We start from the raw sequence: 8796 nt of genomic DNA, 5'->3' as shown, positions 1-8796 counted from the left end.
TCACGAGATACAGTGGTTTGGGTGAAATGACACACAATTTTAAGTAAAACCATGGTAAAATCGCCCATGAAGTTTACAACTTGCTCAGAGACGATTGGAAGCTGATATAATAACGAATCCTTGCCAATTTAAAATAAATAGTATACTTATTCGAGTCAACTAAATTTGAAGAGGATGCGATAACTGTGTTCGAAAATAATAATGCATTCAAGAAAACTTTCAAAAATCGAGATTTTTCATGATTCGAATTTCTAGTGAAAGTCGCTTAAAATATCACGGATGCAGCCATGTTTTTGTTCAAAATTACCCCATTTCCATTAAGTTTATTTGTTTAGGAGTATATAAATGTGATAAAACCTGTGTAAAGTTACGTACGTATAGCCATGCGAAACAGATATTTTGTATCGGTATTTCACTCACGATGACGGTCGAATGAAAAATAGGCCGGACTATGACATCTGTTGCATTTGGTAAAACATGCTACTGATTCTGGTGAAGACATTCTGGGCTCATATTATATTTGAACATACAATATTAGGTTTATAAAATGTACCTGATAAAATAAATCCAATTTGGAGCGCTAATAAAAGTGAGCTTACCAAACCTGGTGTACGCGGGAGACTACCGACCGGTCGCTGACTTTATACACACAACCGTAAGTAACATTTTAGAATGAAGGCTGCTGCTGCAAACTGCTCAGAGATTCTTCAAGACTCACACTGACCACTTGTTTGGATGATCAGTCGTTTGAATAGATAAGATATCCCAGCTAATAAAAAATTCTTTACACATCGAGAACGATTTGTACATCCGCCATCTTTATTTTGACAGTATTAGTACCACAGGATATCCAAGTTATCAGGGTATTACCGCTGGCATGGAACTTTTCAGGAATCGGAATAATTACAGCAAGCAAACTATAAAATTAATGCAAATAGTAAATAAAATCAAAGAAAGAAAAGAAAGAAAGGCCAAAGCAGAGACCTTATATTATATGAAGTTTGCATTTCATCTCTTGCAAAATCGTGTTTTCCTTTCATTCAACTTTTAGACTCCAAAAGACACCTCAGACTACGATTTTAACCCCGAAGGGACGTACCATTATTTTTTTCTGGTGGTGGTGGTGGGGGGGGGGGGGGGGGTGTGCTTGGGGCAGGCGTTTGTAAGCAATTTATTTCAGTTTATCGCGCTTGCAAACAATTTATTTCGGTGTTTACGGCTCTGCAAAAACAATTTATTTCATAATGTTTCAGTCCTCCCGCCAAAAAATAATTAATAATTATAATGGCCCGTCCCTAACAGATACGATGATCATCTCCATCCGCCTGTTGTAGGGTGAGCAGATTGCCGCTCCTCACTCACACCGGCTCCAACCACTGCCGCATTCTTCCTTCCCTGGTCTATCCGCCTAATGGTTAAGCCTGGTATCATCTGTTGTAGTTGCGATTTCGTGTAATGCTTAACAAAAACGGAAAGTACTGTCATCTTTGTGTACCACGAGGTCGATTCTTCATAAAGGGAAATCAGCTCCTTTGTCACCTTGTCGTCAGGACTTTCGTCTTCTGGTCCTGTGGTCTGAACGGTAGCAAGATCAAACAACTCTTTTGACTGCCCAGGGGCAAAGCAGTTAAGGCTGGCGGTGATAACTTCTGCCGCTTTACGCTTTATGTTATACTGCGTACTCTTTGCCAACTCAGCTAGTGGTTGAGTAAGCTGGAATCGGATTGGACTGATCCTGCCATCTGTTAACATGCTGATATTTCTGTTTAGTGTTTTTAAACCGGAGTGCTCTCTTCGCATAGGGGTAGGCATGTATTCTGACTATTCATCGTCCTCAACAACGAGCTGCGACATTTCGTCTTCTAACACAGAAAGGTCAGGAAGCTCCAGTTCCTCCCTATACATACCCGGTCGATTCTTAAAAAGAAAGAAAATTAACGATATATTAGGGACGGATCGTTATTTTTCTGGCGGGGGGAAGGGATGAAATATTTTTTGATTGCGAACAATTTATTTGGTTCCTCTATGCAGCTGCAAACAATTTATTTCGGTTCATCGCGTGCAAATAATTTATTTCAGTGCTTAAGGCTCTGTAAACAATTTAGTTCAAAAGTTTTCATCTCCCCCCTCCCCCACCCCCAAAATAATAGGCCGTCCCTTATACTAGTGGGCTAGAATTTCGGGTGCCCTGCAAGAACAGAAATATGTACACCCGGCCTTGTGTCCTAGTAATATTGGATGTAATCGCACTACGCATGAACATTTTTCAGTTACCGATAGTTTGACGGAAATAAGTCCGCTTTTATTCCAACCACGCCTTAGTAAAAGGTACATCCACAACGCTTTGCGCACTTCGACACTGTCGATGTTCACATGCTTTTTAATTGTTTTACATTTATTTAGCCGGCCTTACGTAATCAGTTTATTGCTGCAGGTGCAGCAGTTAAAATACTCACTTCTACTCTTGTGGATCTCTTTACGGGTATATCCTCCCCCTGCTGTTTTTCAGAACTCTTGGCAGTAGGCGCCCCCTATCAAAATGAAATTTCTCCATTCATAATGAAAATAGGGTGTGCCGTGGGAACACAGTCAATTTATTATCCTTCACATTTCACCTTGTTCGGATGTCTTTAGCGTTGAAGAGTACAACAACCTTTCTTGTAACCATAATAACCATGCTTTGAGCGCGCAAAATATAAGCTGTTGGGAACGGACCTTTTTTTCTGACGGGGGGAAGAGATAAAAATTGTTTTGCATGCAAACAACTCATTTTTTCCTTTTTGCAGCAGCAAACAATTTATTTGGGGGGTTCCATACAATATATTTTGGTTCATTGCGCTTTCAAATAATTCATTTCAGTGTTAACAGCTCTGAAAACAATTTATCTCTAAATTTTCCATTCCCCAACCAAAAAATGGTCAGCCCCTTCTACACTCACATATAGAGTATAGTATACATTCCATTGGTACTCACTGCCTGGACTTTTCGAAATAAAAACTGTATATGAAATGTTCCCTTATTGTTGCATAATAGCCTAAAACTAAATTTATTGGGATGACTACCGGTTTAGAAAAGCACTAATGTTTTAATTTCACAGTATTTTACCTGTGTATCACTAGTTGTCTTCTCAGAGCAGCGCACAATCTCGCTGTAATTAGATAAACATTTCCTACATATCCCTAGAAAACCAAAATAATACTATTCTAACTCGGAAGCATGATACAACTTATATTTTATCTCATGCTGCGTTCATTTTAAAATGTAGCCGGTATTTCAACACAACATTATTACAATGAGTTACCTTGTCCAGCCTTGCAAAGCACACCGACGTGTAAATATATTTTTCTCGACATCTCCCTGGGTATCCCTCTGTATGGTTTCTGTTTGCTCTGATGCTCAGGATATTTACAAACTTTACTTGGCCTCCATCCCAAGCCAAATTCGTTCCTGCGCGGGACAAATCGTGAGATCTTCTCCGGAATCGTCGAACAATCCAACGCGGGCCTAACATAATTTACCGTCTTCCACTACTCCTTCCCGGGAGGTTTTAAAACAGTCATACAAGCGCTCTCTTGTGCTACTAGAACAATTCTTGACAATAAATATAGATCTAGCTCACTTGTTTCGAGCCGAAAGGCTACATTCTCTCTTACAATATTGCTGAAAAGAACAAACACATTTAAATCGCTCATCTTAACGAAATGTCTGCCGGTATGGTTATGCATGGAAAGCGTGGGAAATGTTCTTGGTGTCTGGTGCGTGTCACGCAATCCTCTCAACGCGTTATCAAAGTAATGACGGTGGAAAACAAAAATAGTCTAAATATATAGAATTTGTATTTTCGATATACTGAATCATTTCTTGCTTTTAGTGCAAACATATAAGTACTTTTCTCACTTTTCCATCTGTAACCTAGGCAGTATAAAGGGCCCCAAAAGTTGCGGTGCGACAAAAAAAATTAAAATAAAAAGCGGCCGGGCTTCCCATATCATTTTTAGATAAGATAAAACTGGAATGAAACATGAAAATTGTTTTTCAAAGTACTCCTAAAGATCTTCTCGAAGTTTTCCTTGCGTTATGGACTCTTATGAACAAACGGACTCTGTATTACGATATTCTGGCACGTGTCACGTGATCCTGCCAGGCACGCCGGATTGCCGTATTTCAGGGGCAAATTCTTCGTCTAAAATGTAAATATCACACACTTATTTTTTGGGAATTTGCTTAGATCGCTAATTGTTCAAGCTGGAAAAAGCATTGAAATGAATCCAAACATGGCCGCTTGTTCGCTTTCTTCCGCTATTTTAGTGGTATATTTCGTTTTTTCACAAAGTGGTGAAAATTGTCAAGTTTGATTGATGGCTCACAAATATAAAAACAAGACAATCATATATTTTTTATGTTTGTACATAAAGATCTTGGTTTCTACTTTCACTTAGCGAAATATTTTTTGTTGGCTTGAGATTTTGCAAAAACACGCACATCATGAATTCACTGCATTTTTGGAACGGATTTTTTGCGCATTTTTAAACAAAAACTTTAAACTCGTATAGCTCTGTTAAACAATAAAACCTGGAAAAATCGTTTGGTCTAGATTGTAGGTTCATTGTGGGCAACAAGTGAGCCAAATTTGAGCGAAATCGGTGGGGGGTCGTGTAGACTCGTCTGCATGGTACTCAGGTGGACACGTTCTTAAGAAAATTGTACACTGTTGTGATCAAATCAAGGGGCGCTTTCCATTCAACAAAAAAAACCGGTTCAAGATTTCGGAATTTTTGCTGGTCAAATGGAACGGGTCCCTGAACTTGAGAATTACGTGAGGAGGCTTACAGTCAACCCAGGTCACGCGTGAACGATATTTTTGAAATTTGAACGGAGTTTAGAAATTTACATGTCAGTTTCGAAAATCGCCAACGAGATTTCAGAGTTTCCGTATAAATTACCCTAGCTTATTGACGGTATAAAGCTATGAATTTTTCTTTACATTGCAAAATTGAATATTTGAAGAATAACAATTGTTTCCCAAGTATTTTGAATCTTTTTTTTAGTTAATGCGTCTTTTTCGGAACGATTTCCAGAGAAATGTCCAACATTCCATTCACACGTCGGACATTACAAAGAGAAATTCGAATGTTCATTTCATTCTTGGAAATACTGTTCACGCGTGACCTGGATTGACTGTAAACCTACCGTTGCTGGTCGTAGGTAAGTGACATTCGTGGTTTAAGAAAACGTTGAAAATCTCAGACAAAAAACTACAAGCAGAACATTGATACACTTCCGTAGCCATTTTGTTTGCGGCTCTTTCGGCTTGCGTGACGTTCGCGCTCGACCGGGGAGACTAAATCCGACACTCATCGCGAATGGAACACAGAAAATTCGGTAATTCCGGAAATTTCGGAAAGAAGGGTAAGCTCAAAAGGTAGTCCTAAATTTTCGGAAATTCTTTCCGGAACTTTTCCCGTTCCATTGGATTTCTGACCGGAAATTTCGGAAATTTTGACTGAATGGAAAGCGCCCAAGATCTTTCTTGCAAATCACACTATCGATTACTCATGATCGCGCAAAATGATAATTCTCATAATATCCAAAGTTGCATTAAAGACAAGCACGTTTTTCGTAAACTCACTCACAGGAAGGAGGCTTTGTTAAATAAGCAAACGGAGTAATTAAAGGTGAACATGTTTTTTATTAATTATATAATGAATTAATTAATTAATTAATTTACCTTTAAACTGCGCGGGATAGTTTTAATTTGGCAAGAATACGTCCCTCTCAAATCTTACGGATACGTACCTGTCGGTTTTCTGTGCTTCTTGGACTGCTTACTAGCAACTGGAGTAAAGTGACGTAAAGACAGAAAAAGCCAGGCATTGCAGTCTTTGAGAGTTGCCAAGACAGTGTATAATCCATAATACCATAAACGGCGAAACCTTAGAATTTTGGTATTGCTTTTACTCGATTTTAAATTTGATTTCAGACAATTTATTATGCGCTGGTAGTAACTTGCAATAGGGCGTCATATCAATTTCTTCTCGACGGCCTCGAAGGAAAGACTTTTGAAAATGGCCTGTTTTGATTTTTTTTTAAATACTTGAAAGTGTGCATTGTTACAAACAAACACTTGTTAAAAAAAGCAAAGGACAGCTATTGTCCGCCTGAAAAAAAAAACGAAAACATGAAAGCTAAGGACAGAAAACCCAATGTCAACATTTTTCTTTCAAAATTAGCCCCGCCCACCTTCCATTCAACCCTGTCCCCTTCTGTAATTGAATTAAGGAGCCTATTCTTTTTACTTTAAATAAATTATCTCAGCTTTCTGCTTAACAAATAAAGAAGCCTCGACTGTGCTCTGTTCTGTTGTAAAGCACGCAGGAAGCGGCTAGAGCACGAAAGAAGTGTAGGGGGAAACACGAGACGTAGTCGAGTGTTTCTCCCTACTTGTTGAGTGCTCTAGCCGCTTCCTAAGTGCTTTACAACAGAACAGAGCACAGCCGAGGCTTCTTTATTTGTTTTATGATAAAGAATTCTTTTATTTTCCCCCGCATTGACCCTCATTTTCAAAACCAACTTCATTTTCCGAACGAACAGATCTGGCGTCAGCGTGCATCTGTACTCTGATAAAGCACGCTAAAATAAGCCAATCACAATCCTTGTTAGAATGTTTTAAATGATTTGATTGGTTGAACAACACGAAACCTGTCAGACATGTCAAAACAAGGCATCAAAGTTTACAAACTTTGCTCAGTTCGAATGTAACGCCTGTAGCGTCAGTGCTTCTTCAGTTTTCCCTATTAAAAATCAGGATGGAAAAGTAAAATGTTCATTCAAATCAGGTGGATTCGTGGCTCGTGAAAATCTGGACGTCATCAACATGGCAATTCGAAAACAAACTGCTTTAAAGCTTGCGGCCGGTAATGAACCAACTGCTGCGCTGTGTTTTGTGAATGAACAACGGTCGAATTCACGGGAGCAAGAGGAGTGCTCGAACTGTTGACACCGTTAGGAAAAGGGCTGCTGTGACTGCTGTGGCTTCCCACTCAATGCTCCAGAGAGGATATCTGAACAAGCTGTAAGTTGTTCACTCGAAGGGCGAGCGTTGTAATTTCTGAGGCTTGCTTCACTGCGGTGAGCGGAGGTGGCCATGATGCGGCGTGATAGAACTTGCACCAAAAATGTAAGGATCTTGTAAGCTTATATATTTGTGTATTCGTTAGCTAATTAAATTTTTAGTTCTTTCAATTGTTTGTTTGATCTTTTTGTACGAGAATATAGCTAACGAGCGTTTACGGGACCTTTCAACACTTGTTTAAGCTTGTGACATTTTTACATCTTTCGTTCTAAAACTTGAGCTGTCCATTTTATGCTATCTTTGGTGTTTATCGTCTCTGCCTTCGATGTAATTTCCACCATTTCGTCGGTTGACATGTTTGCAAATCTCTGTTTGTTTATATTTCTACTTGGCTCTGTGTTTTAGTCGCTAACTTCGAGCTTCTTCGGAAACTTCACTTTCAATCACCGTGTTATTTGTACTGTTTTTTACCTTGTATGCGCACAGAATGGTCTATGTCCAGCTCGTTTACGTTTTCTAGGTTATAAAAGACGTCTGGATCGAAAAATTATAATAATAATAATAAAGAAATAAAACCGAGAGAGAAGTCCAGGAATTTCACAAACGGGTTGATGGCGTGACACCGTTGCTCCGTGCATCTGTACTCTGATAAAGCACGCTGTTTCAACCAATCAGCGCGCGCGTTATATCGAAATTTTATTATAAATAGTTTTAGCTCTTATCTATGATTGAATCAAAATGACTCTTGTTTTATCTGTAGATTCCTCGACAGCAACAATATCCAGCAGCTACCAGGGGATATATTTTCTCAGCAATCAAAGTTGTTTGATTTGTAAGTGTGGTTAACTTTTTTTCTGGGTTTTGTTCTTGGTTATTCTTTTAACAATGAATTGACATCGTGATCTGCGTAAAACTTGCATCTCACACTAATCCTATTTTTGTACCACATTTTAATCGTTTTCCATACAAATTCATTCCCAACACACAAAGTTGACTAAGATTCTTTAGTTGCGTTCTACTGCCGTTTACATTTGCGCTGATTGGCTTTTGAAGAAAATAATATAATCATTGCGAACCTTTGTTTCCAAAGTACATAAGTATTTACATGGCACTTTAGAATTACTAGTGTTTTTTTTTACGAGAATCTGCCTGCGTGCGTTGTGTGGCAATCTACTAATTACTCGTTTATTGTCTTATTAACTGTAAAGTATCAAATTGAACTATAAATTAGAGGAAAGAATAAGAACTTAAACAATTTTCACAAGGAGCGAAAGTTCAAGCTTTTGATGTAATTTGGGCTTAAGAAGTAGTGCAGCTATAGCCTTTATGTTATAAAAATATTATGTCCAGGGCTTTATATTTGTGAAATACTTTGCCACAAGCCTCCTAAGGAGGTACCTAAGTTGTGAAACGTAGCCAGTCAAAACTTTGTGCGAAAACTGTAGAACTCTCTTGGTGTCCAGAACTCGAGTTTTTCGTGTATTCCCACCGTTCAATTAAGTTAAAAGGTACCACATTTATCGGATTTTTTGCCCTTAATGCTAATGTTCCTCAGAAAATGATTGCACTAAAGTTTGTGAGGATGTTGCGAAATTTTTAAGATTTTTCTTGTGGCGTCCAAGCGGGTGACAATCATCGAAAAAATTTCAATTGCCCATTGACTTTGCGATCGAGTTTTTCAGGAATCAATATCCTCACACTTTGTTTCCTTATTTTCTTTTATG

The 8796-nt window shown here is 38.5% G+C and overlaps 1 long non-coding RNA gene across 1 annotated transcript in view; it reads right to left on the bottom strand.

Annotated features, from left to right (window-relative positions):
* LOC146472760 (uncharacterized) overlaps positions 1-6316 on the bottom strand; it is a 27520-nt gene extending 21204 nt beyond the window's left edge. Inside the window, exon 1 of the long non-coding RNA XR_014866522.1 lies at positions 5797-6316. This is a non-coding gene — a long non-coding RNA (uncharacterized LOC146472760). The remainder of the gene's footprint in view (positions 1-5796) is intronic.
* Positions 6317-8796: the final 2480 nt, after the last annotated feature.

Source organism: Pavona decussata, unplaced genomic scaffold, assembly GCF_977016875.1.
Source record: "Pavona decussata unplaced genomic scaffold, jaPavDecu1.1 SCAFFOLD_96, whole genome shotgun sequence".
NCBI classification, from domain to species: Eukaryota; Metazoa; Cnidaria; class Anthozoa; order Scleractinia; family Agariciidae; genus Pavona; species Pavona decussata.
This window is presented reverse-complemented; position numbering and strand designations above follow the sequence as displayed.